We start from the raw sequence: 27,870 nt of genomic DNA, 5'->3' as shown, positions 1-27,870 counted from the left end.
GCTAGTCAGGTATTTTGTTAGGCATTTAATATGGGGTTTTGAGTCCACTTCGTTGAGCAAGGAGTAGCTCTTGTCTATTACATATTTGGCTTATGGAACGGTATGTGTGCTAATTTCAATCTCTGGTTTTATGCAGCACCCCAACTCACCTTTCCCCTTAAGCAAGCATAAGTTTGTTTTCTACATTTGAGACCCTGTTCTGTTTTGTAATTCAGTTCCTGTGTAGCCAAGTTTCATTCCATGTAGTAGTGATATCATATGATGTTTCTTTTTCTCTGTGACTTATTTCACTTAGAATCATCGTACCTGAATGCACTCATTATGCTGCTACGGGCCTGATGACATAGATTTCATTGCTGAGTGATATTGCATTTTACGTAAGTACCACAACTTCTTTATCCATTTTTCCCTTTCTGCGATATTGAACTTGTACCGTAAACGAGGTTCTCGTAAACAGAACCGTCCCAAACTTTGGGGTGGCTGTGTCTTTTTGATTTTAATTTCCCTAAGCTATAGGACCATAAGTGGAAGTGCCCTAGGCTCTGTTGCTTTGTTTTTTAGATGTTTCAGGAAACACCATACACTTCTCCAGAGTGGCTGTTGGCAATTTACATCCCGACCATCAGCATAACAAGGCTCCCAGTTCTTCATGGCCTGTCCTGCCTTTCTGGATTTTACACTTTTTTCAGATGGCCCTTTTGACCGGGGGGCAGGGAGACTTCATTGTAGTGCAGATTTCCTTTGCAAGCTTGCTTGGTTGGCCAAAAAGGGCGTATGCGTTTTTTCCTGAATATATTCAGGAAAAAACGCATACGCCCTTTTTGGCCAAGTGCATCATTGTGGACGTTCTGCCTCTTTTCCTTTCCTTTACATGCAATTCCAGTCTACCTCCTGAAATCGGTTTCCTGCAATTCTGTCCCGCTTTCAAGTCCTCTTGGCAGCCTTACTTCAATATATTTTTGGACGATAGCTGTCATTTATAACTCTGCAGGTTTGTGAATTACAGTGCCCCTGAGCTCCTTTCTTCAACTCGCTTTCTTCTGAGCTGGCCGCAACACCGCAGGATTGCTTCAGGTCCTCGTGTGGTTCCGGCATGGTATGCTGAGCCTTTGGTTAATTCCTCTTCCTGGTGGGAAATGAGAGTTAAATTTGCCCATCCAGACACCTCCAGTTAGTCTCCCTTTGGTTCTCCCTCTTCCTGTTCGTCTTACAGAGAAATTGCAAACTGGGCCAAACAGGAGGTTAAAGGCACTGACTCTCCAAGTGGGGAGAGTCTTAGTAAAGCGTCTCTAATGTTGCACCCGAGTACCAGGGCATGAAAACTGAGACACATTTGAACACGTTTCCCGATCATACGGTGGATCATACTCTGGGTTCCACATGCATGTTTTAGCTGAAGGAAGAATCCCTTAAACCTGGAGAGATGAGACCCATGGAATGTGTACCATGCAATATGACTTCAAAGGGTCTGCATTTGCACACCGAACATCACCAGTCCTATCACTGCTGCCTTATGCCACTGTACACACGCTTGATTCTCTTTTGGAGACATATAAATCCATAGGTTTTAAGATTCTTACTAGTCAGGTATATTCTTAGGCGTTTAATATGGGGTGTTGAGTCCACTTCGTTGAGCAAGGAGTAGCTCTTGTCTATTACAAATTTGGCTTATGGAACGGTATCTGTGCTAATTTCAATCTCTGGTTTTATGCAGCACCCCAACTCACCTTTCCCCTTAAGCAAGCATAAGTTGGTTTTCTACATTTGAGATGCTGTTCTGTTTTGTAATTCAGTAGCTGTGTAGCCAACTTTACATTCCGTGTAGTAGTGATATCTTATGATGTTTCTTTTCTGTGTGATTTATTTCACTTAGAATCATCGTACCTGAATGCACTCATTATGCTGCTACGGGCCTGATGACATAGATTTCATTGCTGAGTGATATTGCATTGTATGTAAGTACCACAACTTCTTTATCCATTTTTCGCTTTCTGTGATATTGAACTTGTACTGTAAACGAGGTTCTTGTAAACAGAGCCGTCCCAAACTTTGGGGTGGCTGTGTCTTTTTGATTTTAATTTCCCTAAGCTATAGGACCATAAGTGGAAGTGCCCTAGGCTCTGTTGCTTTGTTTTGTAGATGTTTCAGGAAACACCATACACTTCTCCAGAGTGGCTGTTGGCTATTTACATCCCGCCCATGAGCATAACAAGGCTCCCACGTCTCCATGGCCTGTCCTGCCTTTCTGGATTTTACACTTTTTTCAGATGGCCCTTTTAACCGGGAGGCAGTGAGACTTCATTGTAGTACAGATTTCCTTTGCAAGCTTGCTTGGTTGGCCAAAAAGGGCGTATGCGTTTTTTCCTGAATATATTCAGGAAAAAACGCATACGCCCTTTTTGGCCAAGTGCATCATTGTGGACGTTCTGCCTCTTTTCCTATGCTTTACATGCAATTCCAGTCTACCTCCTGAAATCGGTTTCCTGCAATTCTGCCCAGCGTTCAAGTCCTCTTGGAAGCCTTACTTCAATATATTTTTGGACGATAGCTGTCATTTATAACTCTGCAGGTTTGTGAATGACAGTGCCCCTGAGCTCCTTTCTTCAACTCGATTTCTTGTGAGCTGGCCGCAACACCGCAGCATTGCTTCAGGCCCTAGTGTGGTTCCGGCATGGCACGCTGAGCTTTTGTTTAATTCCTCTTCCTGGTGGGAAATGAGAGTTAAATTTGCCCGTCCAGACACCTCCAGCTAGTCTCTCATTGGTTCTCCCTATTCCTGTTCATTTTCCGCAGAAATTGCAAACTGGGCCAAACAGGAGGTTAGAGGCACTGACTCTCCAACTGGGGAGAGTGTTAGTAAAGCGTCTGGAATGTTGCACCCGAGTACCAGGGGACGAAAACTGAGACACATTTGAACACGTTTCCCGATCACATGGTGGATCATACTCTGGGTTCCACATGCATGTTTTAGCTGAAGGAAGAATCCCTTAAACCTGGAGAGTTGAGACCCCTGCAATGGGTACCATGCAATATGACTTCAAAGGGTCTGCATTTGATCACCGAACCTCACCAATCCTATCACTGCTGCATTTATGCCACTGTACACACGCTTGATTCTCTTTCTGAGACATATAAATCCATAGGTTTTAAGATTCTTACTAGTCAGGTATATTCTTAGGCGTTTAATATGGGGTGTAGAGTCCACTTCGTTGAGCAAGGAGTAGCTCTTGTCTATTACATATTTGGCTTATGGAACGGTATCTGTGCTAATTTCAATCTCTGGTTTTATGCAGCACCCCAACTCACCTTTCCCCTTAAGCAAGCATAAGTCGGTTTTCTACATTTGAGACCCTGTTCTGTTTTGTAATTCAGTTCCTGTGTAGCCAAGTTTACATTCCATGTGGTAGAGATATCTTATGATGTTTCTTTTTCTGTGTGACTTATTTCACTTAGAATCATCGTACCTGAATCCACTCATTATGCTGCTATGGGCCTGATGACATAGATTTCATTGCTGAGTGATATTGCATTGTACGTAAGTACCACAACTTCTTTATCCATTTTTCACTTTCTGTGATTTTGAACTTGTACTGTAAACGAGGTTCTTGTAAACAGAGCCTTCCCAAACTTTGGGGTGGCTGTGTCTTTTTGTTTTTAATTTCCCTAAGCTATAGGACCATAAGTAGAAGTGCCCTAGGCTCTGTTGCTTTGTTTTTTAGATGTTTCAGGAAACACCATACACTTCTCCAGAGTGGCTGTTGGCAATTTACATCCCGCCCATCAGCATAACAAGGCTCCCAGTTCTCCATGGCCTCTCCTGCCTTTCTGGATTTTACACTTTTCTCAGATGGCCCTTTTGACCGGGGGGCAGTGAGACTTCATTGTAGTGCAGATTTCCTTTGCAAGCTTGCTTGGTTGGCCAAAAAGGGCGTATGCGTTTTTTCCTGAATATATTCAGGAAAAAACGCATACGCCCTTTTTGGCCAAGTGCATCATTGTGGACGTTCTGCCTCTTTTCCTATGCTTTACATGCAATTCCAGTCTACCTCCTGAAATCGGTTTCCTGCAATTCTGCCCAGCGTTCAAGTCCTCTTGGCAGCCTTACTTCAATATATTTTTGGACGATAGCTGTCATTTATAACTCTGCAGGTTTGTGAATGACAGTGCCCCTGAGCTCCTTTCTTCAACTCGCTTTCTTGTGAGCTGGCCGCAACACCGCAGCATTGCTTCAGGCCCTAGTGTGGTTCCGGCATGACATGCTGAGCCTTTGGTTAATTCCTCTTCCTGGTGGGAAATGAGAGTTAAATTTGCCCGTCCAGACACCTCCAGCTAGTCTCTCATTGGTTCTCCCTATTCCTGTTCATTTTCCGCAGAAATTGCAAACTGGGCCAAACAAGAGGTTAAAGGCACTGACTCTCCAAGTGGGGAGAGTGTTAGTAAAGCGTCTGGAATGTCGCACCCGAGTACCGGGGGATGAAAACTGACACAATTAAACACATTTCCCGATAACACGGTGGATCATACTCTGGGTTCCACATGCATGTTTTAGCTGAAGGAAGAATCCCTTAAACCTGGAGAGTTGAGACCCATGGAATGGGTACCATGCAATATGACTTCAAAGGGTCTGCATTTGCTCACCGAACCTCACCAGTCCTATCACTGCTGCGTTTATGACACTGTACACACGCTTGATTCTCTTTCGGAGACATATAAATCCATAGGTTTTAAGATTCTTTCTAGTCAGGTATATTCTTACGCGTTTAATATGGGGTGTAGAGTCCACTTCGTTGAGCAAGGAGTAGCTCTTGTCTATTACATATTTGGCTTATGGAACGGTATCTGTGCTAATTTCAATCTCTGGTTTTATGCAGCACCCCAACTTACCTTTCCCCTTAAGCAAGCATAAGTTGGTTTTCTACATTTGAGACCCTGTTCTGTTTTGTAATTCAGTTCCTGTGTAGCCAAGTTTACATTCCATGTATTAGTGATATCTTATGATGTTTCTTTTCTGTGTGATTTATTTCACTTAGAATCATCGTACCTGAATCCACTCATTATGCTGCTACGGGCCTGATGACATAGATTTCATTGCTGAGTGATATTGCATTGTACGTAAGTACCACAACTTCTTTATCCATTTTTCGCTTTCTGCGATATTTAACTTGTACCGTAAACTAGGTTCTTTTAAACAGAACCGTTCCAAACATTCGGGTGGCTGTGGCTTTTTGATTTTAATTTCCCTAAGCTATAGGACCATAAGTGGAAGTGCCCTAGGCTCTGTTGCTTTGTTTTTTAGATGTTACAGGAAACACCAAACACTTCTCCAGAGTGGCTGTTGGCAATTTACATCCCGCCCATGAGCATAACAAGGCTCCCAATTCTCCATGGCCTGTCCTGCCTTTCTGGATTTTACACTTTTTTCAGATGGCCCTTTTGACCGGGGGGCAGTGAGACTTCATTGTAGTGCAGATTTCCTTTGCAAGCTTGCTTGGTTGGCCAAAAAGGGCGTATGCATTTTTTCCTGAATATATTCAGGAAAAAACGCATACGCCCTTTTTGGCCAAGTGCATCATTGTGGACGTTCTGCCTCTTTTCCTATGCTTTACATGCAATTCCAGTCTACCTCCTGAAATCGGTTTCCTGCAAGTCTGCCCCGCTTTCAAGTCCTCTTGGCAACCTACTTCAATATATTTTTGGACGATAGCTGTCATTTATAACTCTGCAGGTTTGGGAATTACAGTGCCCCTGAGCTCCTTTCTTAAACTCGCTTTCTTGTGAGCTGGCCGCAACACCGCAAGATTGCTTCAGGCCCCAGTGTGGTTCCGGCACGGCACGCTGAGCCTTTGGTTAATTCCTCTTCCTGGTGGGAAATGAGAGTTAAATTTGCCCGTTCAGACACCTCCAGCTAGTCTCTCATTGGTTCTCCCTATTCCTGTTCATTTTCCGCAGAAATTGCAAACTGTGCCAAACAGGAGGTTAAAGGCACTGACTCTCCAAGTGGGGAGAGTTTTAGTAAAGCGTCTGGAATGTTGCACCCGAGTACCGGGGGACGAAATCTGAGTCACATTTGAACACGTTTCCCAATCACACGGTGGATCATACTCTGGGTTCCACATGCATGTTTTAGCTGAAGGAAGAATCCCTTAAACCTGGAGAGTTGAGACCCCTGGAATGGGTACCATGCAATATGACTTCAAAGGGTCTGCATTTGCTCACCGAACCTCACCAATCCTATCACTGCTTCGTTTATGCCGCTGTACACACGCTTGATTCTCTTTCGGAGACATATAAATCCATAGGTTTTAAGATTCTTGCTAGTCAGGTATTTTGTTAGGCATTTAATATGGGGTTTTGAGTCCACTTCGTTGAGCAAGGAGTAGCTCTTGTCTATTACATATTTGGCTTATGGAACGGTATGTGTGCTAATTTCAATCTCTGGTTTTATGCAGCACCCCAACTCACCTTTCCCCTTAAGCAAGCATAAGTTTGTTTTCTACATTTGAGACCCTGTTCTGTTTTGTAATTCAGTTCCTGTGTAGCCAAGTTTCATTCCATGTAGTAGTGATATCATATGATGTTTCTTTTTCTCTGTGACTTATTTCACTTAGAATCATCGTACCTGAATGCACTCATTATGCTGCTACGGGCCTGATGACATAGATTTCATTGCTGAGTGATATTGCATTTTACGTAAGTACCACAACTTCTTTATCCATTTTTCCCTTTCTGCGATATTGAACTTGTACCGTAAACGAGGTTCTCGTAAACAGAACCGTCCCAAACTTTGGGGTGGCTGTGTCTTTTTGATTTTAATTTCCCTAAGCTATAGGACCATAAGTGGAAGTGCCCTAGGCTCTGTTGCTTTGTTTTTTAGATGTTTCAGGAAACACCATACACTTCTCCAGAGTGGCTGTTGGCAATTTACATCCCGACCATCAGCATAACAAGGCTCCCAGTTCTCCATGGCCTGTCCTGCCTTTCTGGATTTTACACTTTTTTCAGATGGCCCTTTTGACCGGGGGGCAGGGAGACTTCATTGTAGTGCAGATTTCCTTTGCAAGCTTGCTTGGTTGGCCAAAAAGGCGTATGCGTTTTTTCCTGAATATATTCAGGAAAAAACGCATACGCCCTTTTTGGCCAAGTGCATCATTGTGGACGTTCTGCCTCTTTTCCTTTCCTTTACATGCAATTCCAGTCTACCTCCTGAAATCGGTTTCCTGCAATTCTGTCCCGCTTTCAAGTCCTCTTGGCAGCCTTACTTCAATATATTTTTGGACGATAGCTGTCATTTATAACTCTGCAGGTTTGTGAATTACAGTGCCCCTGAGCTCCTTTCTTCAACTCGCTTTCTTCTGAGCTGGCCGCAACACCGCAGGATTGCTTCAGGTCCTAGTGTGGTTCCGGCATGGCATGCTGAGCCTTTGGTTAATTCCTCTTCCTGGTGGGAAATGAGAGTTAAATTTGCCCATCCAGACACCTCCAGTTAGTCTCCCTTTGGTTCTCCCTCTTCCTGTTCGTCTTACAGAGAAATTGCAAACTGGGCCAAACAGGAGGTTAAAGGCACTGACTCTCCAAGTGGGGAGAGTCTTAGTAAAGCGTCTCTAATGTTGCACCCGAGTACCAGGGCATGAAAACTGAGACACATTTGAACACGTTTCCCGATCATACGGTGGATCATACTCTGGGTTCCACATGCATGTTTTAGCTGAAGGAAGAATCCCTTAAACCTGGAGAGATGAGACCCATGGAATGTGTACCATGCAATATGACTTCAAAGGGTCTGCATTTGCACACCGAACATCACCAGTCCTATCACTGCTGCCTTATGCCACTGTACACACGCTTGATTCTCTTTTGGAGACATATAAATCCATAGGTTTTAAGATTCTTACCAGTCAGGTATATTCTTAGGCGATTAATATGGGGTGTTGAGTCCACTTCGTTGAGCAAGGAGTAGCTCTTGTCTATTACAAATTTGGCTTATGGAACGGTATCTGTGCTAATTTCAATCTCTGGTTTTATGCAGCACCCCAACTCACCTTTCCCCTTAAGCAAGCATAAGTTGGTTTTCTACATTTGAGATGCTGTTCTGTTTTGTAATTCAGTAGCTGTGTAGCCAACTTTACATTCCGTGTAGTAGTGATATCTTATGATGTTTCTTTTCTGTGTGATTTATTTCACTTAGAATCATCGTACCTGAATGCACTCATTATGCTGCTACGGGCCTGATGACATAGATTTCATTGCTGAGTGATATTGCATTGTACGTAAGTACCACAACTACTTTATCCATTTTTCGCTTTCTGCGATATTGAACTTGTACCGTAAACGAGGTTCTTGTAAACAGAACCGTCCCAAACATTGGGGTGGCTGTGTCTTTTTGATTTTAATTTCCCTAAGCTATAGGACCATAAGTGGAAGTGCCCTAGGCTCTGTTGCTTTGTTTTTTGGATGTTTCAGGAAACACCATACACTTCTCCAGAGTGACTGTTGGCAATTTACATCCCGTCCATCAGCATAACAAGGCTCCCAGTTCTCCATGGCCTCTCCTGCCTTTCTGGATTTTACACTTTTCTCAGATGGCCCTTTTGACCGGGGGGCAGTGAGACTTCATTGTAGTGCAGATTTCCTTTGCAAGCTTGCTTGGTTGGCCAAAAAGGGCGTATGCGTTTTTTCGTGAATATATTCAGGAAAAAACGCATACGCCCTTTTTGGCCAAGTGCATCATTGTGGACGTTCTGCCTCTTTTCCTATGCTTAACATGCAATTCCAGTCTACCTCCTGAAATTGGTTTCCTGCAATTCTGCCCCGCTTTCAAGTCCTCTTGGCAGCCTTACTTCAATATATTTTTTGACGATAGCTGTCATTTATAACTCTGCAGGTTTTTGAATGACAGTGCCCCTGAGCTCCTTTCTTCAACTCGCTTTCTTGTGAGCTGGCCGCAACACCGCAGGATAGCTTCAGGCCCTAGTGTGGTTTCGGCATGGCCCGCTGAGGCTTTGGTTAATTCCTCTTCCTGGTGGGAAATGAGAGTTAAATTTGCCCGTTCAGACACCTCCAGCTAGTCTCTCATTGGTTCTCCCTATTCCTGTTCATTTTCCGCAGAAATTGCAAACTGGGACAAACAGGAGGTTAAAGGCACTGACTCTCCAAGTGGGGAGAGTGTTAGTAAAGCCTCTGGAATGTTGCACCCGAGTACCAGGACACGAAAACTGAGACACATTTGAACACGTTTCCCGATCACACAGTGGATCATTCTCTGGGTTCCACATGCATGTTTTAGCTGAATGAAGAATCCCTTAAACCTCGAGAGTTGAGACCCATGGAACGGGTACCATGCAGTATGACTTCAAAGGGTCTGCATTTGCTCACCGAACCTCACCAAACCTATCACTGCTGCGTTTATGCCGCTGTACACACGCTTGATTCTCTTTTGGAGACATATCAATCCATAGGTTTTAAGATTCTTCCTAGTCAGGTATATTCTTAGGCGTTTAATATGGGGTGTTGAGTCCACTTCGTTGAGCAAGGAGTAGCTCTTGTCTATTACATATTTGGCTTATGGAACGGTATCTGTGCTAATTTCAATCTGTGGTTTTATGCAGCACCCCAACTCACCTTTCCCCTTAAGCAAGCATACGTTGGTTTTCTACATTTGAGACCCTGTTCTGTTTTGTAATTCAGTTCCTGTGTAGCCAAGTTTACCTTCCGTGTAGTAGTGATATCTTATGATGTTTCTTTTTCTGTGTGACTTATTTCACTTAGAATCATCGTACCTGAATCCACTCATTATGCTGCTACGGGCCTGATGACATAGATTTCATTGCTGAGTGATATTGCATTGTACGTAAGTACCACAACTTCTTTATCCATTTTTCCCTTTCTGCGATATTGAACTTGTACCGTAAACGAGGTTCTTGTAAACAGTGCCGTCCCAAACTTTGGGGTGGCTGTGTCTTTTTGATTTTAATTTCCCTAAGCTATAGGACCATAAGTGGAAGTGCCCTAGGCTCTGTTGCTTTGTTTTTTAGATGTTTCAGGAAACACCATACACTTCTCCAGAGTGGCTGTTCCCAATTTACATCCCGCCCACCAGCATAACAAGGCTCCCAGTTCTCCATGGCCTGTCCTTCCTTTCTGGATTTTATACTTTTTTCAGATGGCCCTTTTGACCTGGGGGAAGTGAGACTTCATTGTAGTGCAGATTTCCTTTGCAAGGTTGTTTGGTTGGCCAGAAAGGGCATATGCGTTTCTTCCTGAATATATTAAGGAAAAAACGCATGCGCCCTTTTTGGCCAAGTGCATCATTGTCGACGTTCTGAGTCTTTTCATATGTTGTCAATGCAATTCTAGTCTACCTCTTGAAATCGGTTTCCTGCAATTCTGCCTTGCTGTCAGTGCCTCTTCATAGCCTTACCTCAATATACTTTTGGAAAATAGTTGGCCTTTATAACTCTGCAGGTTTTTGAATTGCAGTGGCCCTTAGCTCCATTTTTCAGCTCTTATTTTTGTGATCTTGCCTCATATCCACAGGATTTTTTCATGCCCTATTCTTCTTCTGGGGCGCCTTGCTCTGCCTTTGGTTAATTCTTCTTCCTGATGTGAAATTAGAGTGACATGTGCCCATTGAAACCGCTACAGCTATTTTCTCACTGGTTCCCCCTATTCCCATTCATCCTCCGCACTAACTGCAGACTGTGCGATACCGGAACTTAAAGGCATTGACTCTCCGTGTGGGGATGTTGTTAGTAAAGTGGCTGGAATGTTGATCCGGAGCCCCAGGAGAGGAAAATGAGGTGCGTTTTAGAAACCTTTCCCGATCATATGGTATACCATCCGCTGGATTTCCCATGCATGGTTTAGCTGTAGGAAGATTCCCTTCAACCTGGAATGTTGGGACCCTTGGAATGGGTAGCATGAAGTATTGCATTAAACTTTCGGCAGTTGCTCACCAAAGCTCACCAATCCTCTCAGCCCCAAGTGTCCAGCCTTATGTCTTATCCAGCTGTGGGTTTATATGTGGTCATTCCAGGTTGCATCACAGCCCCTGAGCGAATTTTGTAAGAATTTTTCTCTTTCATTGTTTCTGCGTTTTGGTTTTAAAATTTATTTCTATAATGGGGTTTAGCTCATTTTCACTGCTGTGTTTGGCCACTCTGCACACACTTGATTCCCTTATGGAGATATATCAATACATGGGTTTTAAGATTCTTATTACTCAGATATATTTCTCTGCGGTGTATAGGGTGTGTTGAGGCCAGTTCATTGAGCAAGGTGTAGATCTTGTCTAATACCTATTTGGTTTATTGAACGGTATCTGTGCTAATTTCAAATTCTGGTTTTATGCATCACCCCACCTCTCCTTTCCCCTTAAGCTGACATAAGTGTGTTTTCTAAATGTGAGACACTGTTCTGTTTTGTAATTCATTTTTTGTGCAGCCATATTTATCCTCCCTCTATAAGTGATATCTTATGATATGTTTCTTTTTCTGTTTGACTTATTTCAAGTAGTATTATCGGACCTAAATCCACTCTTTATCCTTCTACTAGCCTTATTACATTGATTTCATGGTGAAGAGATATTCCATTGTACATAAGTACCACATTTTCTTTATCCATTGTTCTCTTTCCTGGGATATTTAAGGTGTACTGAAGTTGAGGTTCTTGTAAACAGAGTAGCCCTAAACTGTGGTGTGCTTGTGTCTTGTTGATTTTTAGACTTCCCTAGATATACTTCCATGATTGGAAGTGCCCTATGCTCTGTAGCTCTGTTTTTTAGATGATTTAGGAACCACCATACACTTCTCCAGAGTGGCTCTCGGCAGTTCACACACTGTCCATCAGCGTATAAAGGCTCCCTGTTCTCCATGGCCTGTCCTGCATTTCTGGTTTTTACAATTTTTTCGGATGGCCCTTTTGACCGGTGGGAAATGAGACTTCTTTGTTGTGCACATTTGCATTGCTTGCTTGCTTGGTTGCCCATAAAGTGCGTATGCGTTTTTTCCTGGATATATTCAGGAAAAAACGCATACTCCTTTTTGGGCCAACTGCATCATTGTCGAAATTCTGCCGCTTTTCATGTGCTTTAAAGACGAGTCCAATCTATCTCTTGAAATCTGTTTCTTGCAATTCTGTCTTGCATTCAGATCCTCTTCTTTGCCTTACCTCAACATATTTTTGGACGTTAGTTTTCATTTATAACTCTGCAGGTTTGTGAATTGCAGTGACCCTGAGCTCCATTTTTTAAGTTGCTCTTTTGTGAGCTGGCCTCAAAGCCGCAGGATTGCTTCAGGCCCTATTTTGGCTCCAGCGAGGCGGGCTGAGCCTTTTTTTACTTCTTATTCTTAATGGGAAATTAGAGTGACATGTGCCCGTCCAAACCCCTACAACTATTCTCTCATTGGTTCCCCCTCTTCCCGTTCATCCTCCTCACAATTTGCAAAATGTGTGAAACAGAAGTTTAAATGTGCTGATTCTCTAAGTGGGGAGATTCTAAGTAACGTGGCTGGAATGATGAACAGGAGCACCAGGAGAGGATAAATGAGGTGCATTTTAGACACATCTCCCCATCACATGGTGTACAGTCCTCTGGGTTTTCCATGCATGTTTTAGCTGTAGGAAGATCCCTTGAACCTGCAGATTTGGGACCCATTGAATGGGTACCAGGTAGTATTACTTTAAAGGGTGTGCATTTCCTCACCCAACCTCACATTTCTCTTAGCACGAACAGTTTCCAGCCTTATGTGTCATCCTGCTGTGGGTCTAGATGTGTTCAATCCATGTTGCATCACCGTCCCTGAGGAAAAGTTGTAAGAGGTTTTCTCTTTCTCTCTGTCGTTTATTTTTTTCAATTTATTACTATATTGGTTACAGCTGATTTTCAAAGCTCTGTTTCTTGCTGCTGTACATCCACTTGATTCACATACAGAGAGACATCAATAAATTCTTTTTCAGATTCTTACCAGTCATATATATTCTTTTCCGGTGACTTGAGTGTGCTGAGTGCAGTTCTTTTAGCTACCGTGTAGGCCTTGTTGATTATCAGTTTGGTATTTGGAATGGTATCTTTGCTAATTTCAACCTCCTGGATGATGCCTCACCCCTCCCCACCTTTCCCGTTTAGCAGCCTTACGTGTGTTTTCTACATACTTGACTATGTTTTTCTTTTGTAATTTATTTCATGTGTAGCCATTTTGGATTCCACCTTTAAGTGATATCTTATGATATGTGTCTTTTTCTTTTTGAATTATGTCACTTAGAATGATCATACGTAACTCCTCCGGAGTTGTTACAACTGGCCATATTTCATTGATTTCCAGGCTGAGTAATATTCCACTCTACATAAGTACCACATCTCTATCCATTTTTTCCCTCCAGAGACATTTAAGTTATATCCTAGTCGAGGATCTTTTAAACAGAGAGGCAGTAAACATTGGGGTGCCTGTGTCCTCTCGATTTCTGTTTTTCCCAAGACATACGCCCATGAGTGCAAGTGCCCTATGCTCTGTAGCTCATTTTTTAGATGCTTTAGTAAACACAATACACTTCTCCAGAATGGCCGTTGGCAATATACATTTCCACTATAAGCCTCACAGGGCTCCCTCTTCTCCTTGCCCTGTCCTGCATTTCTGGTGTTTACACTTTATGAGGATGGCTCTTCTGACTGATGCGAAGTGATATCTTTTGTAGTATTGATTTCCAGTGCCCACCTGTTTGGTTGGCTAAAAAAGTGTATGCCCTTTTCTTGAATATATACAGAAAAAAACGCATACAGCCTTTTTGGCCAACTGCAATGTTGGCAATGTTCAGCCCCTTTTCTTGTGCTTAATGGCGAGTCCTTTCTACCTCCTCAAATCCCTTTCCTGCCATTCTCCCTTGCTTACCAATCCTTTTCTCTGACTTTCCTCAAGACATTTTTCAGTGATAGATATTTTCAACTCTGCAGTTTCATGAATTTTACTGCCCCTGAGTTCCATTGTTCAACTTGTGTTTATGGGAACTGGCCACAAAGCAGTGGGATTTCCTCAAGCCCTATACTGTTTCCATGGGCAACCCTAGCCTTTGGTCAATTCGTCTTCCTGATTGGAAATTAGAGTGACATGTGCCTGTCTGAACACCTAGGACTTGTCTCTCATTGTTCCTCATCCTTCCGCTTCATCCTCTGGACAAATTCCAAACTGTACGCAACAGGATGTTGACAGTGCTGACATCTCCAAGTGGGGAGACTGTTAGTAAAGACGCTGGAGGGGTGAACCCGAGCACCAGGAGATGAGGAGATGAGATGCCTTTTCCAAACTCTTCCCGATCAGACGGTATACCATCCTCTGGGTGTGACAGACATGTTTTAGCAGTAGGAAGAGTCCCATTCATGTAAGGAGAACACCAGGGCTTTTTCAAAATCAGTGTCTCCCCGAAACCCAAACTGGGGAATTTTTTAAGCTACGGCTACACATATGTTCATTAAGGGCCTTGGGAAGTAGGCAGAGTCCAAACTTTAGATGATTGAAGTCTTCAGGGTCAGAAGCACTCACCACCGGCTTCCCTTAGGTTACACTTTAACTGTCATTGATAGATGATGTCAATAAAAATATCTATTCTTTTTCCGATTATTTCCCCTTATAGGTTATTGCAAAATATTGAGTGTAGTTCCCTGTGCTATACAGTAGTTCCTTGTTGATGATCTATTTTATACATAGCAGTGTGTATGTGTTAATTCCAAACTGTTAATTTATCCCTCCTCCCACCTTTCCCCTTTGGTAATAATAAATTATAAGATTTTATACTTCTCAGAAATGGGGGAGCTGAAAGAGAGGTATCATTTTCAATGGAAAAGCATTTAAAACAAGATTGAAGCTTTAACCAAGATTATTAGGTGTACATCCTTGGAAAGAAATCACTTCATTTCTCTAATATTGACCTGACAAATAAGACAAACCTTTTCACTGAACTTGCTTATAATAAAGTGATGGAAATATCAAATGGAAGTGTTAGAAACATCTTATTTTACCCGAGCCTTATAAACTGTTCTATGTTAACTACAGTTTGGCTCACACATCTGTTCATTGAAGTTACAATAGTCTCAATTTCTGTTACTGATCCTCCAGAGTGGACCCCAACAAGTGTCTCCCTGCCCAGTGTCATTGGGGCCAACAGATCGAGACTGAGTTTGGTTCACAAGCAAAGGAAACTTTATATTTTAAACAGAGAATGGAGAGGTGAGAGCATGCACTACCCCGTGGGCTGTGGGCTGGGCTGCTGTGTAGAGATCCTGTCAGAGTCAGTGGGAGGGAGGGGGCGGAGCACTCGAGGGCCGGGTTGGCTGCAGCTCAGGCTCTATATCTCGGAGTCTGCACTGGGCCCCAGGAGCTGAGGTGTCGACCCAGCCATTCTGCACTAGGAAATCTGGTCTGAAGTGCCGGGTGTGGAACCTCTGCATGCGGGACCCTAGGAGCACGTGAAATTAGACAAAGCACAAAGGATAAAAAAGGTCAGACTTGACTTTATTGCCCAGATTCTATTTTTATCTCCCAGGGATTTTTAATGGGCTTTGCTGGGGACAAACCCCTCCTCTGCCTTTTGTCCCGTTCCTCATTCTTGGAGTGCTGAGGGTGCAGACCCTTCTTCTGTAACTGCTGAGTGCTGAGTTGGGAGCCCTCATACCAGGGGACGAGGGTCAGAACTTCTCCCCAGCAGCCTCCAGGTGACGTTGATTGGCCCCAGGACCCCTGCCTCCCTGCTCGTCCGCCTGAGCACCAGCATTGGAAGTGTTATAGATTCTAATGACCTTTAAGGGTCCAGGAAAGAGATGTGCAGAGACGCTGTGGGGGCCGGTTTCACCCCGCCCCACATTTGTTCGGCCACCTTAGGCTGACCGTTTCTGCCAGCCTAGATGCTCTGACCAGTAGTCTGCTCTTTCTTCAATTAGGCCCCTGAATTAACGTAAAAACAGCACCAGGTGTCAGAGCCCTGCCCGCTCAACTCCCAGACAGTCCAGGGTCAGTGGTGATCAAGGACCATGATGGCCACTGAGTCAACAGCCTTTTGAAGTAAACAGGAGTCCAGCCGGTCTTATTGGCCACCATCATCACGGTGTCTGTAGGCTTTTCTATGGTGACAGTGTGATATACGTTTCCCCCACCAAGATTATTAGCTCCCCTCCGGGTGCAGTAAGTCCTGCAAGCAGTAGTCTACTCCTTCGGGACACACTATTGTTGTTTTATGAGAGAAACTCCAGGTCAAGTGATGTTCACACGAGTCGTCATGGTGCCCTGTTGCCCCCGGTTATCTCTCTGGATGTTGGAGTTGGAGGGCCTCCTCACTCGAGGTCGGTGTGCCCACGGAGCGAACCCTGCAACTTCAGGGCATGGTTGGTGATTAGGATCACCACGTGGGGTCCTTTTCCCTTAGGAGGGAGGTGGCCTTTTGGGTTGCTGATTTCCACGTTTTTAGATACTGCCAGTATCTTGGCCAGATGTGGCAGTGGGCCAAGCCCCTTGGTGACTGTAGTTTATCCTACCTGGATGGCATTCTTGCGTTGTTCCATTTCAAGTGGTCCCAGTTTTTGCACTAATTCTCCAATGGCGATTCACCTTTCACCGGGAATGGAAAGGTCAAAGGGTTTAGCTCAATTAGGGAGTTCCAGGGCAAGGGTCTGAATTGACTGCTCTTTCCATTCTTGAAAGGCCACTTCTGGATTCTATTCAAAAGGATCATCATCTTTTCCTTTCAGTGTTTCATATAGAGGCCCAGCTAGTAGACTGTAGTTAGGGATCCAGAAGCAGCAAACCCTGGCCTCCCCAGGAACCCCTAAGCTGTCTTCTAGTTTTAGAAAGGGGTAAGGCTGCAAATGGTTTCTTCCCTTTCCTGGGATGGGCTTCTCCGACCTTCTGTGAGAATGAAGCCCAGGCAGGTCACCGCAGTCTGTGATATTTGAGCTTTTTCTTGGACAACTTCTATCCTTTATTGGCTTGGTAGTTCAGAGGCCTCCTTAGTAGGGCTGGCGATCAGAATGTCATCTGCATATTGAAGGAGGGTTTCCTTTTCCAGAGGTAGAACTTTTCGGTCTTTAGCTAAGCTTTCCCCAAAGATGGTGTGGGAATTTTTGAACCCTTGGGGCAAGACGGCCCGGAAGTATTGTTTTAGTTGTATGTTGAGTCCTGCCACTCACAAGCCAAAATTTCTTGTGACTCTGGGACTAATGGAATACAAAAGAAGGCATCATTGAGACTAATACAGAATACCATATCCTGGTGGTTGGTAGAATGACCAGCAGGGTGTAGGAATTAGGAGCAACTGGAGGTATATCCTCGGTGGCTTCACTGACTGTCCTGACATCCTTTACCAGGTCCCCAGCAGCCCATGGGGCTCTCGTGGTCAGGCCAATCCCAGGATATGGAGCTCTCCTGGGCAGGTACCCCACCCCCAACCCAGCCCACGGGGCTCTCGTGGTCAGGCCTCTCCCAGGATACAGAGCTACCCTTGCAGGTACCGTGGCAGGGCTGGGCACACAGGAACCGTGCACATAGCTCTCACTGAAGAGCACCCCCATCTCACCTGTCGCTCAGAGCTGACACAGAGCACCTCAGAGCAGGACTTGAACTAACAAACAGCAGCTGCGACAGGTCTGTGACCCTGGGCATCACTCTGTGTGGCCTCCCTCCACCTGGTCTTCCAGAGACTTCCACTGCACCCGGGGCACCAGGCCTCTGTCTCCAACCACCACCCACCCCTCCTCTCCCTGACTCCTGAGTTCCTCTCATTAGGAGAGGCTTTTCTTGAAGTTGTCTCCCACTCATGGGCCAGATAAAATGATTAGAAAACAAGCCAAAGCTGCAGCCCCTTGTCTATCCTGACTCTCAGGAGCCCACACCTGTTCCTTGGACCTGGCCGGTTCAGCAAGTTCCATTTTCTGCAACTGTGAGCCCCTGAGGGGTGATGATTGGCTGACCTGGGCAGCCTTACCGTGCCGGCCAGCCCTCCCCAGGTGTGCCTGGGTTGAGATCAATATAAATACCACTCCAGGCAGCAAGAGCCCCTGCAGCTGTGCCTGACGCCATTTTCTCTGCCCTGTCAGCAGTCTTGGGGCTGGGCTGGTGGGAGGGAGTGAGAGGCCACGGCTTTGTGGGTGGCCCAGTGTGAGTGGGGCTCTGCTGGACTTTCTGCAGCAGTTGCCAGGCTGCCACCTGCTAAAGAAGAGGATGTGTCACCCATACCTGCTGCTGGAATTTCTCCCTGGGCAGAGGTGAGGAAGGAAAAAAGCAGTGGGGGCAGGGACAGGACGGGTATCTCAGGCAGGGAAATGGAAATCTTCCAGAAGAGCACCCAGGGCCAGGGCCATCCTGGCTGGCCTGCAGGCACCAAGTCAGCTGGCATGCTGTCACTCATGTGGCTCCATGGCCCTTCCTCTAGGCTTTCAAGTCCTTGTATATATTCAGGTGTTTTACCTGGGAAGGGTGGGAACAGTTCAGCAGCAACTGGCCTGGGGCTCAGCTCACGTTCACTCACAGATGCCTCGGCACGGTGCCCCAGCTTTGCAATGAGGACGCTTGTTGTGTGGGGGCTGCTGGCTGAATGGGAGACGATTCCCCACCACTGACCAACTTCAGAATTGTTTACAACTGGAGCAAGTGCCCTGATACGGTTTTCCTCTGAGTAACTGGTGGGTTCTGTTTTTTTTTTCTCTTTTTCGTTTTTGGTTCAAGGTAGAATTTATTCCTCTTTTTTGTATTTACAGATATAAGCATGGAAATAATTTATTCATATAAATACATGTATGTGAAGGGAATAATTGTTTTTTCTGTTTTGTTTTTTAAATTTTATTTCTTTTTAATTTTGAATTTTATTTTGTATTTTTATACAGCAGGTTCTTATTGGTTATCTATTTTATACATATAAATGTTTACATGCCAATCCCAATCTCTCAACTCCTCCCACCACCACCCCCCCAAGAGGTTTCCCCCCTTGTTGTCCATACGATTGTTGTCTACATCTGTTGCTCTATTTATGCCTTGCAAAACGGTTAATCTGTACAGTTTTTCTAGGTTCCACATATATGCACGGATATACAAGATTTGTTTTTCTCTTTCTGACTTACTTCACTCTGTATGACAGATTCTAGATCCATCGACGTCTCTACAAATGACCCAATTTCATTCCTTTCATGGCTTAGTAATATTCCATTTTATATATGTACCACATCTTTATGCATTCGTCTGTCTGTGGGCATTTAGGTTGCTTCCATTACCTCGATATTGTAAATAGTGATGCAATGAACATTGCGGTGAATGTCTCTTTTTGATTTATGGTTTTGTCTGGGTATATGTCCAGTACTGGGATTGCTGTATCATATGGTAATTCTATTAATAGTTTCTTAAGAAACTCCATATTGTTCTCCATAGTGACTGTATCAATTTATATTCCCAACAATAGTGGAAGAGGCTTCCTTTTCTCCACACCCTTTCCAGCATTTGTTGTTTGTAGATTTTCAGATGATGCCCATTCTAACAGGTGTGAGGTGATACCTCATTGTTGAGTCCATTTCGTTGAGCAAGGGGTAGGTCTTGTCTATTACATATTTGGCTTATGGAACGGTATCTGTGCTAATTTCAATCTCTGGTTTTATGCAGCACCCCAACTCACCTTTCCCCTTAAGCAAGCATAAGTTGGTTTTCTAAACTTGAGACCCTGTTCTGTTTTGTAATTCAGTTCCTGTGTAGCCAAGTTTACATTCCGTGCATTAGTGATACCTTATGATGTTTCTTTTTCTGTGTGACTTATTTCACTTAGAATCATCGTGCCTCAATCCACTCATTATGCTGGTACAGGCCTGGTGACACAGATTTCATTGCTGAGTGGTATTCTGTTGTACGTAAGTACCGCAACTTCTTTATCAATTATTTGTTCTCTGGGATATTTAACTTGTACCGTAGAAGAGGTTCCTGTAAACAGAGCCATCCCAAATTTTGGGGTCACTGTGTCTTTTTGATTTTAATTTCCCTAAGCTATAGGACCATAAGTGGAAATGCCCTAGACTCTGTTGCTTTGTTTTTCAGATGTATCAGGAAACACTATACACTTCTCCAGAGTGACTGTTGGCAATTTACATCCCGCCCATCAGCATAACAAGGCTCCCAGTTCTCCATGGCCTGTCTTGCCTTTCTGGATTTTACACTTTTTTCAGATGGCTCTTTAGACCGGGGGGAAGTGACACTTCATAGTAGTTCGGATTTCCATTGCAAGCTTGCTTGGTTTGCCAAAAAGGGCGTATGTGTTTTTTCCTGAATATATTCAGGAACAAACTCATATGCCCTTTTATGTGACGTGCATCATTGTCGATGTTCTGCCTCTTTTCCTATGCTTTAAATGCAAATCCAGTCTACCTCCTGAAATCGGTTTCCTGAAATTCTGCCCCGCTTTCAAGTCCTCTTCGCAGCCTTACTTCAATATATTTTTGGACGTTATCTGTCATTTATAACTCTGCAGGTTTGTGAATTACAGGGCCCCTGAGCTCCTTTCTTCAACTCGCTTTCTTGTGAGCTGGCCGCAAACCCGCAAGACTGCTTCACACCCTAATCTGCTTCTGGCAGGGCACGCTGAGTCCTTGGTTAATTCCTCTTCCTGGTGGGAAATGAGTGTTAAATATGCCCGTCCAGACACCTACCTCACTCTCAACCCCTTGCTGATGTGGGTCCTCTGGTTTGTGGCCACCTTTGCTGGGTTCCTCACCTTTCGATGATGTGGCCCCACTAGTGTGAGGACACTCCTGCCTGGTTCTCATCCACGTGGTTATGTGGACCCCCTGGTGAGAGTCTGTTCCTGGCTGTGTTCCTCACCCTTCTGAGAGGGAGACCCTCTGCTGATAGGTCACTCCTGCATGGTTGGCACACATTGCCTTGGTGAAGTCAGCTGTGTGGTGGCAGTTGGAGCGTGCTGGGAATCTCCTCCCCCCGGTGATGAGGGCCCTCTTGCGTCAGGCCCTAACTGCTGGGCTCACCAACTTTTCTTAGTGAGCCCAATGATGCTTGGGCACTCCTCTTAGGTTCCCATCTCCATGGTGATGTGGGCCTTCTGCTCTGAGGTTCCAACGGCTGGGTTGTTCACATTTTCATGATGTGGGCTCTCTGGTGTTAGTTCACAGAGGCCTGGATCCCATAGCCTCTGTGCTCTTGGCCGCCTGCTGGGAGGTTCCAACTGCTGGATTCCTCACTTTTTTAATTTTTTGGGCCCTCTGTTGTGAGGATCCTCCTGCCTGCCTCACTCCCAGCCCCTTCGTGATGTGTGTCCTCTGGTTTGAGGCCACATGTGCTGGGTTCCTCACCTTTCGATGATGTGGGACCAATGGTCTTAGGAGACTCCTGCCTGGTTCACATCCCCTTGGTGATGTGGGCCCTCTGTTGAGAGTCTGATCCTGGCTGGGTCCTCACCCATCTGTGAGGTGGGCCGTCTGCTGTGAGGTCACTGCTGCCTGGCTTGCTCACCTCGCCTTGTGGACATGAGCCCTCTGGTGGCACTTGGAGCCTGCTGGGAGCCTCCTCCCCTCGGTGATGAGGGCCCTCTGGCGTCAGGCCCTAACGGCTGGGCTCCCCACAGTTTGTGATGTGCGCCCAGTGGTGCGAGGACACTCCAGCCAGGTTCACATCCCCATTGGGTTGTGGGCCTTCTGCTCTGAGGTCCCAATGCCTGGGTTGCTCACAGTTTCATGATGTGGGCTCTCTGCTGTTAGTTCACTCCTGCCTGCATCCCATAGCCTCTGTCCTCTGGGCCGCCTGTTAGGAGGTTCTAACTGCTGGATTCCTCACCTTTCTTATTCTTTGGGCCCTCTGTTTTTAGGCTACTCCTGCCTGCCTCACTCCCATTCCCTTTGTGATATGTGTCCTCTGATTTGAGGCCACATGTGCTGGGTTCTGCACCTTTTGATGATGTGGCCCCACTGGAGGGAAGATAGTCCGGACTGGTTCCCATCCCCTTGCTGATGTGGGCCCTCAGGTGAGAGTCTGATCCTGGCTGGGTTCCTCACCCTTCTGTGAGGTGGGCCCTCTGCTGTGAGGTCAATCATGTCTGTCTGGCACACGTCACCTTGGCGACGTGGGCCCTCTGGTGGCAGTTGGAGTGTGCTGGGATCCTCCTCCCCTCGGTGATGAGGGCCCTCTTGCCTTAGGCCATAACTGCTGGGCTCCCCACATTTTCTGATGTGCACCAAGTGAGTGAGGACACTCTTGCCAGGTTCCCATCCCCATGGGGATATGAGCCTTCTGCTCTGAGGTCAAAACGGCTGGCTTGCTCACAGGTTCATGATGTGGGCCCTCTGCTGTGAGTTCACTGCGGCCTAGATCCCATAGCCTCGGTGCTCTGGGCCGCTTGCTGGGAGGTTCCAACTGCTGGATTCCTCAACTTTTATATTCTATGGACCCTGTGTTGTGAGGCCGGTCCTGCCAGCTTCATTCTGAACCCCTTGGTGATGTGGTTCCTCTGGTTTGAGGCTACATGTGCTGGGATCCTCACCTTTCGATGATGTTGTCCCACTGGTGTGGGGACACGCCAGCCTGGTTCCCATCCCCTTGGTGATGTGGGCCCTCTGGTGAGAGTCTGATCCTGGCTGTGTTCCTCACCCTTCTGTGAGGTGGGCCCTCTGCTGTGAGGTCACTCCTGCCGGGCTGGAACACATCGCCTTGGTGATGTTGGCCCTCTGGTGGCAGCTGGAGCCTGCTGGGAGCCTCCTCCCCTCGGTGATGAGTGCCCTCTAGCGTCAGGCCCTAACTTCTGAGCACCCCACGTTTTCTGATGTGAGCCCAGTGATGCCAGGACACTCCTGTCATGTTCCCATCACCATGGGGATGTGGGCCTTCTGCTCTGAGGTCCCAGTGTCTGGGTTGCTCACAGTTTCATGATGTGGGCTGTCTGGTGTTAGTTCACTCTGGCTTGGATCCCCTAGCCTCTGTGCTCTGGGCCGCCTGCTGGGAGGTTCCAACTGCTGGATTCCTCACCTTTCTTATTTTTGGGCCCTCTATTGTGAGGCTCCTCCTGCCTGCCTCACTCCCAGCCCCTTGGTGATGGGTGTCTTATGGTTTGAAGCCACATGTTCTGGGTTCCTCACCTTTAGATGATGTGGCCCTACTCATGTGAGGACACTCCTGTCTGGTTCCAATCCATTTGGTGATGTGGGCCCTCTGGTGCGAGTCTGATCCTAACTGGGTTCGTCACACTTCTCTGAGGTGGGCCCTCTGCTGTGAGGTCATTCGTGCCTGGTTGGCACACATCGCCTTGGTGACGTCAGCCCTCTGGTGGCAGTTGGAGCCTGCTGGGAGCCTCCTTCCCTTGGTGATGAGGGTCCTCTGGCGTCAGGCCCTAACTGCTGGTCTCCCAAAATTTTCTGATACGTTCTCAGTGGTGCGAGGACACTCCTACCAGATTTATATCCCCATGGGGATGTGGGCCTCCTGCTCTGAGGTCCCAATGGCTGGGTTGCTCAGTTCATGACATGGGCCCTCTTCTGTGAGTTCACTGTGGCCTGGATCCCATAGCCTCGGTGCTCTGGGCCGCCTGCTGGGAGGTTCCAACTGCTGGATTCCTCACTTTTTTATTCTATGGGCCCAGTGTTGTGAGGCTACTCCTGCCTGCCTCACTCCGAGGCCCTTGGTGATGTGGGTCCTCTGGTTTGAGGACACATGTGCTGAGTAGCTCACCTTTCGATGATGTGGCCCCACTGGTGTGAAGACACTCCTGCCTGGTTCCCATCCTCTTGGTGATGTGGGCCCTCTGGTGAGAGTCTGATATTGGCTGGGTTTCTCAACCTTCTGTGAGGTGGGACCTCTGCTGTGAGGTAACTCATGCCTGGCTTGCTCACGTTGCCTTGGCAACGTGAGCCCTCAGGTGGCAGTTGGAGCCTGCTGGGAATCTCCTCCCCTCGGTTATGAGAGCTCTGGATAAAACACATATGCCCTTTTTTGCCAAGTGCATTATTTTCCAAGTTCTGTCTCTTTTCCTATGCTTTAAGAGCGACTCCCGTGTACCTTCTGAAATCGGTTTCCAGCAATTGTGCCCCGCATTCAAGTCCTCTTCGCAGCCTTACTTCAGTATAATTTTGGATGATAGCTGTCATTTATAACTCTGCAGGTTTGTGAATTACAGTGCCCCTGAGCTCCTTTCTTCAACTCGCTTTCTTGTGAGCTGGCCGCAACACCGCAAGATTGCTTCAGGCCCTAGTGTGGTTCCGGCATGGCACATTGAGCCTTTGGTTAATTCCTCTTCCTGGTGGGAAATGAGAGTTAAATTTGCCCGTCCAGACACCTCCAGCTAGTCTCTCATTGGTTCTCCCTATTCCTGTTCATTTTCCGCAGAAATTGTAAACTGGGCCAAACAGGAGGTTAAAGGCACTGACTCTCCAAGTGGGGAGAGTGTTAGTAAAGCGTCTGAAATGTTGCACCCGAGTACCAGGGGACGAAAACTGAGACACATTTGAACACGTTTCCCGATCACACGGTGGATCATACTCTGGGTTCCACATGCCTGTTTTAGCTGAAGGAAGAATCCCTTAAAACTGGAGAGTTGAGACGCATGGGTACCATGCATTATGACTTCAAAGGGTCTGCATTTGCTCACCAATCCTCACCAATCCTATCACTGCTGCGTTTATGCCGCTGTACACACACTTGATTCTCTTTCGGAGACATATAAATCCATAGGTTTTAAGATTCTTACTAGTCAGGTATATTCTTAGGCATTTAATATGGGGCGTTGAGTCCACTTCATTGAGCAAGTTGTGGCTCTGGTCTATTACATATTTCGCTTATGGAACGGTATCTGTGCTAATTTCAATCGCTGGTTTTATGCAGAACCCCAACTCACCTTTCCCCTTAAGCAAGCATAAGTTGGTTTTCTACATTTGAGACCCTGTTCTGTTTTGTAATACAGTTCCTGTGTAGCCAAGTTTACATTCCGTGTAGTAGTGATATCTTATGATGTTTGTTTTTCTGTGCGACTTATTTCACTTAGAATCATCGTACCTGAATCCACTCATTATGCTGCTACGGGCCTGATGACATAGATTTCATTGCTGAGTGATATTGCATTGTACGTAGGTACCACAACTTCTTTATCCATTTTTCACTTTCTGTGATATTGAACTTGTACCGTAAACGAGGTTCTTGTAAACAGAGCTGTCCCAAACATTGGGGTGGCTGTGACTTTTTGATTTTAATTTCCCTAAGCTATAGGACCATAAGTGGAAGTGCCCTAGGCTCTGTTGCTTTGTTTTTTAGATGTTTCAGGAAACACCATACACTTCTCCAGAGTGGCTGTTGGCAATTTACATCCCGCCCATCAGCATAAGAAGGCTCCCAGTTCTGCATGACCTGTCCTGCCTTTCTGGATTTTATACTTTATTCAGATGGCCCTTTTGACCGGGGGCAGTGAGACTTCATTATAGTGCAGATTTCCTTTGCAAGCTTGCTTGGTTGGCCAAAAAGGGCATATGATTTTTTTCCTGAGGAAAAAACGCATATGCCCTTTTTGGCCAAGTGCATCATTGTGGACGTTCTGCCTCTTTTCCTATGCTTTACATGCAATTCCAGTCTACCTCCTGAAATCGGTTTCCTGCAATTCTGCCCCGCTTTCAATTCCTCTTGGCAGCCTTACTTCAATATATTTTTGGACGATACCTGTCATTTATAACTCTGCAGGTTTGTGAATTACAGTGTCCCTGAGCTCCTTTCTTCACCTCGCTTTCATGTGAGCTGGCCGCAACACTGCAGCATTGCTTCAGGCCCTAGTGTGGTTCCGGCATGGCATGCTGAGCCTTTGGTTAATTCCGCTTTCTGGTGGGGAATGAGAGTTAAATTTGCCCGTCCAGACACCTCCAGCTAGTCTCTCATTGGTTCTCCCTATTCCTGTTCATTTTCCGCAGAAATTGCAAACTGGGCCAAACAGGAGGTTAAAGGCACTGACTCTCCAAGTGGGGAGAGTGTTAGTAAAGCGTCTGGAATGTTGCACCCGAGTACCAGGGGATGAAAACTGACACATTTGAACACGTTTCCCGATCACACGGTGGATCATACTCTGGGTTCCACATGCATGTTTTAGCTGAAGGAAGAATCCCTTAAACCTGGAGAGTTGAGACCCATGGAATGGGTACCATGCAATATGATTTCACAGGGTCTGCATTTGCTCACCAAACCTCACCAATCCTATCACTGCTGGGTTTATGCCACTGTACACACGCTTGATTCTCTTTTGGAGACATATAAATCCATACGTTTTAAGATTCTTTCTAGTCAGGTATATTCTTAGGCGTTTAATATGGGGTGTTGAGTCCACTTCGGTGAGCAAGGAGTAGCTCATGTCTATTACATATTTGGCTTATGGAACGGTATCTGTGCTAATTTCAATCTCTGGTTTTATGCAGCACCCCAATTCACCTTTCCCCTTGGCAAGCATAAGTTGGTTTTCTACATTTGAGACCCTGTTCTGTTTTGTAATTCAGTTCCTGTGTAGCCAAGTTTACATTCCATGTAGTAGTGATATCTGATGATGTTTCTTTTTCTGTGTGACTTATTTCACTTAGAATCATCGTACCTGAATCCACTCATTATGCTGCTACGGGCCTGATGACATAGATTTCATTGCTGAGTGATATTGTATTGTACGTAAGTACCACAACTTCTTTATCCATTTTTTGCTGTCTGTGATATTGAACTTGTACCGTACACGAGATTCTTGTAAACAGAGCCGGCCCAAACTTTGGGGTGGCTGTGTCTTTTTGATTTTAATTTCCCTAAGCTATAGTACCATAAGTGGAAGTGCCCTAGGCTCTGTTGCTTTGTTTTTTAGATGTTTCAAGAAACACCATACACATCTCCAGAGTGGCTGTTGGCAATTTACCTCCCACCCATCAGCATAACAAGGCTCCCTGTTCTCCATGGCCTGTCCTGCCTTTCTGGATTTTACACTTTTTTCAGATGGCCCTTTTGACCGGGGGGCAGTGAGACTTCATTGTAGTGCAGATTTCCTTTGCAAGCTTGCTTGGTTGGCCAAAAAGGGCGTATGGGATTTTTCCTGAATATATTCAGGAAAAAACGCATACACCCTTTTTGGCCAAGTGCATCATTGTGGACGTTCTGCCTCTTTTCCTATGCTTTACATGCAGTTCCAGTCTACCTCCTGAAATCGATTTCCTGCAATTCTGCCCCGCATTCAAGTCCTCTTGGCAGCCTTACTTCAATATATTTTTGGACGATAGCTGTCATTTATAACTCTGCAGGTTTTTGAATTACAGTGCCCCTTAGCTCCTTTCTTCAACTCGTTTTCTTGTGAGCTGGCCGCAACACCGCAGGATTGCTTCAGGCCCTAGTGTGGTTCCGGCATGGCACACTGAGCCTTTTTTAATTCCTCTTCCTGGTGGGAAATGAGAGTTAAATTTGCCCATCCAGACACCTCCAGCTAGTCTGTCATTGGTTCTTCCTATTCCTGTTCATTTTCCGGAGAAATTGCAAAATGGGCAATACAGGAGGTTAAAGGCACTGACTCTCCAAGTGGGGAGAGTGTTAGTAAAGCGTCTGGAATGTTGCACCCGAGTACCAGGGGACGAAAACTGAGACACATTTGAATATGTTTCCCGATCACACGGTGGATCATACTCTGGGTTCCACATGCATGTTTTAGCTGAAGGAAGAATCCCTTAAACCTAGAGAGTTGAGACCCATGGAATTGGTACCATGCAGTATGACGTCAAAGGGTCTGCATTTGCTCACCGAACCTCACCAATCCTATCACTGCTGGGTTTATGCCACTGTACACACGCTTGATTCTCTTTCGGAGACATATAAATCCATACGTTTTAAGATTCTTTCTAGTCAGGTATATTCTTAGGCGTTTAAT

At 45.7% G+C, this 27,870-nt stretch overlaps 1 long non-coding RNA gene across 1 annotated transcript in view; it reads left to right on the top strand.

Moving 5' to 3' along the window:
- The first annotated feature begins 305 nt into the window (after nucleotides 1-305).
- Nucleotides 306-27,870, top strand: part of LOC137223195 (uncharacterized) — a 255,649-nt gene continuing 228,084 nt past the window's right edge. Inside the window, exons 1-2 of the long non-coding RNA XR_010942751.1 lie at nucleotides 306-377; nucleotides 6,609-6,690. This is a non-coding gene — a long non-coding RNA (uncharacterized lncRNA). The remainder of the gene's footprint in view (nucleotides 378-6,608; nucleotides 6,691-27,870) is intronic.

The sequence above is a fragment of the Pseudorca crassidens genome, chromosome 4 (genome assembly GCF_039906515.1).
Source record: "Pseudorca crassidens isolate mPseCra1 chromosome 4, mPseCra1.hap1, whole genome shotgun sequence".
Classification (NCBI taxonomy): domain Eukaryota; kingdom Metazoa; phylum Chordata; class Mammalia; order Artiodactyla; family Delphinidae; genus Pseudorca; species Pseudorca crassidens.
Note: the sequence above shows the minus strand (reverse complement) of the source record. Positions and strands in the feature narration are given on the sequence as shown.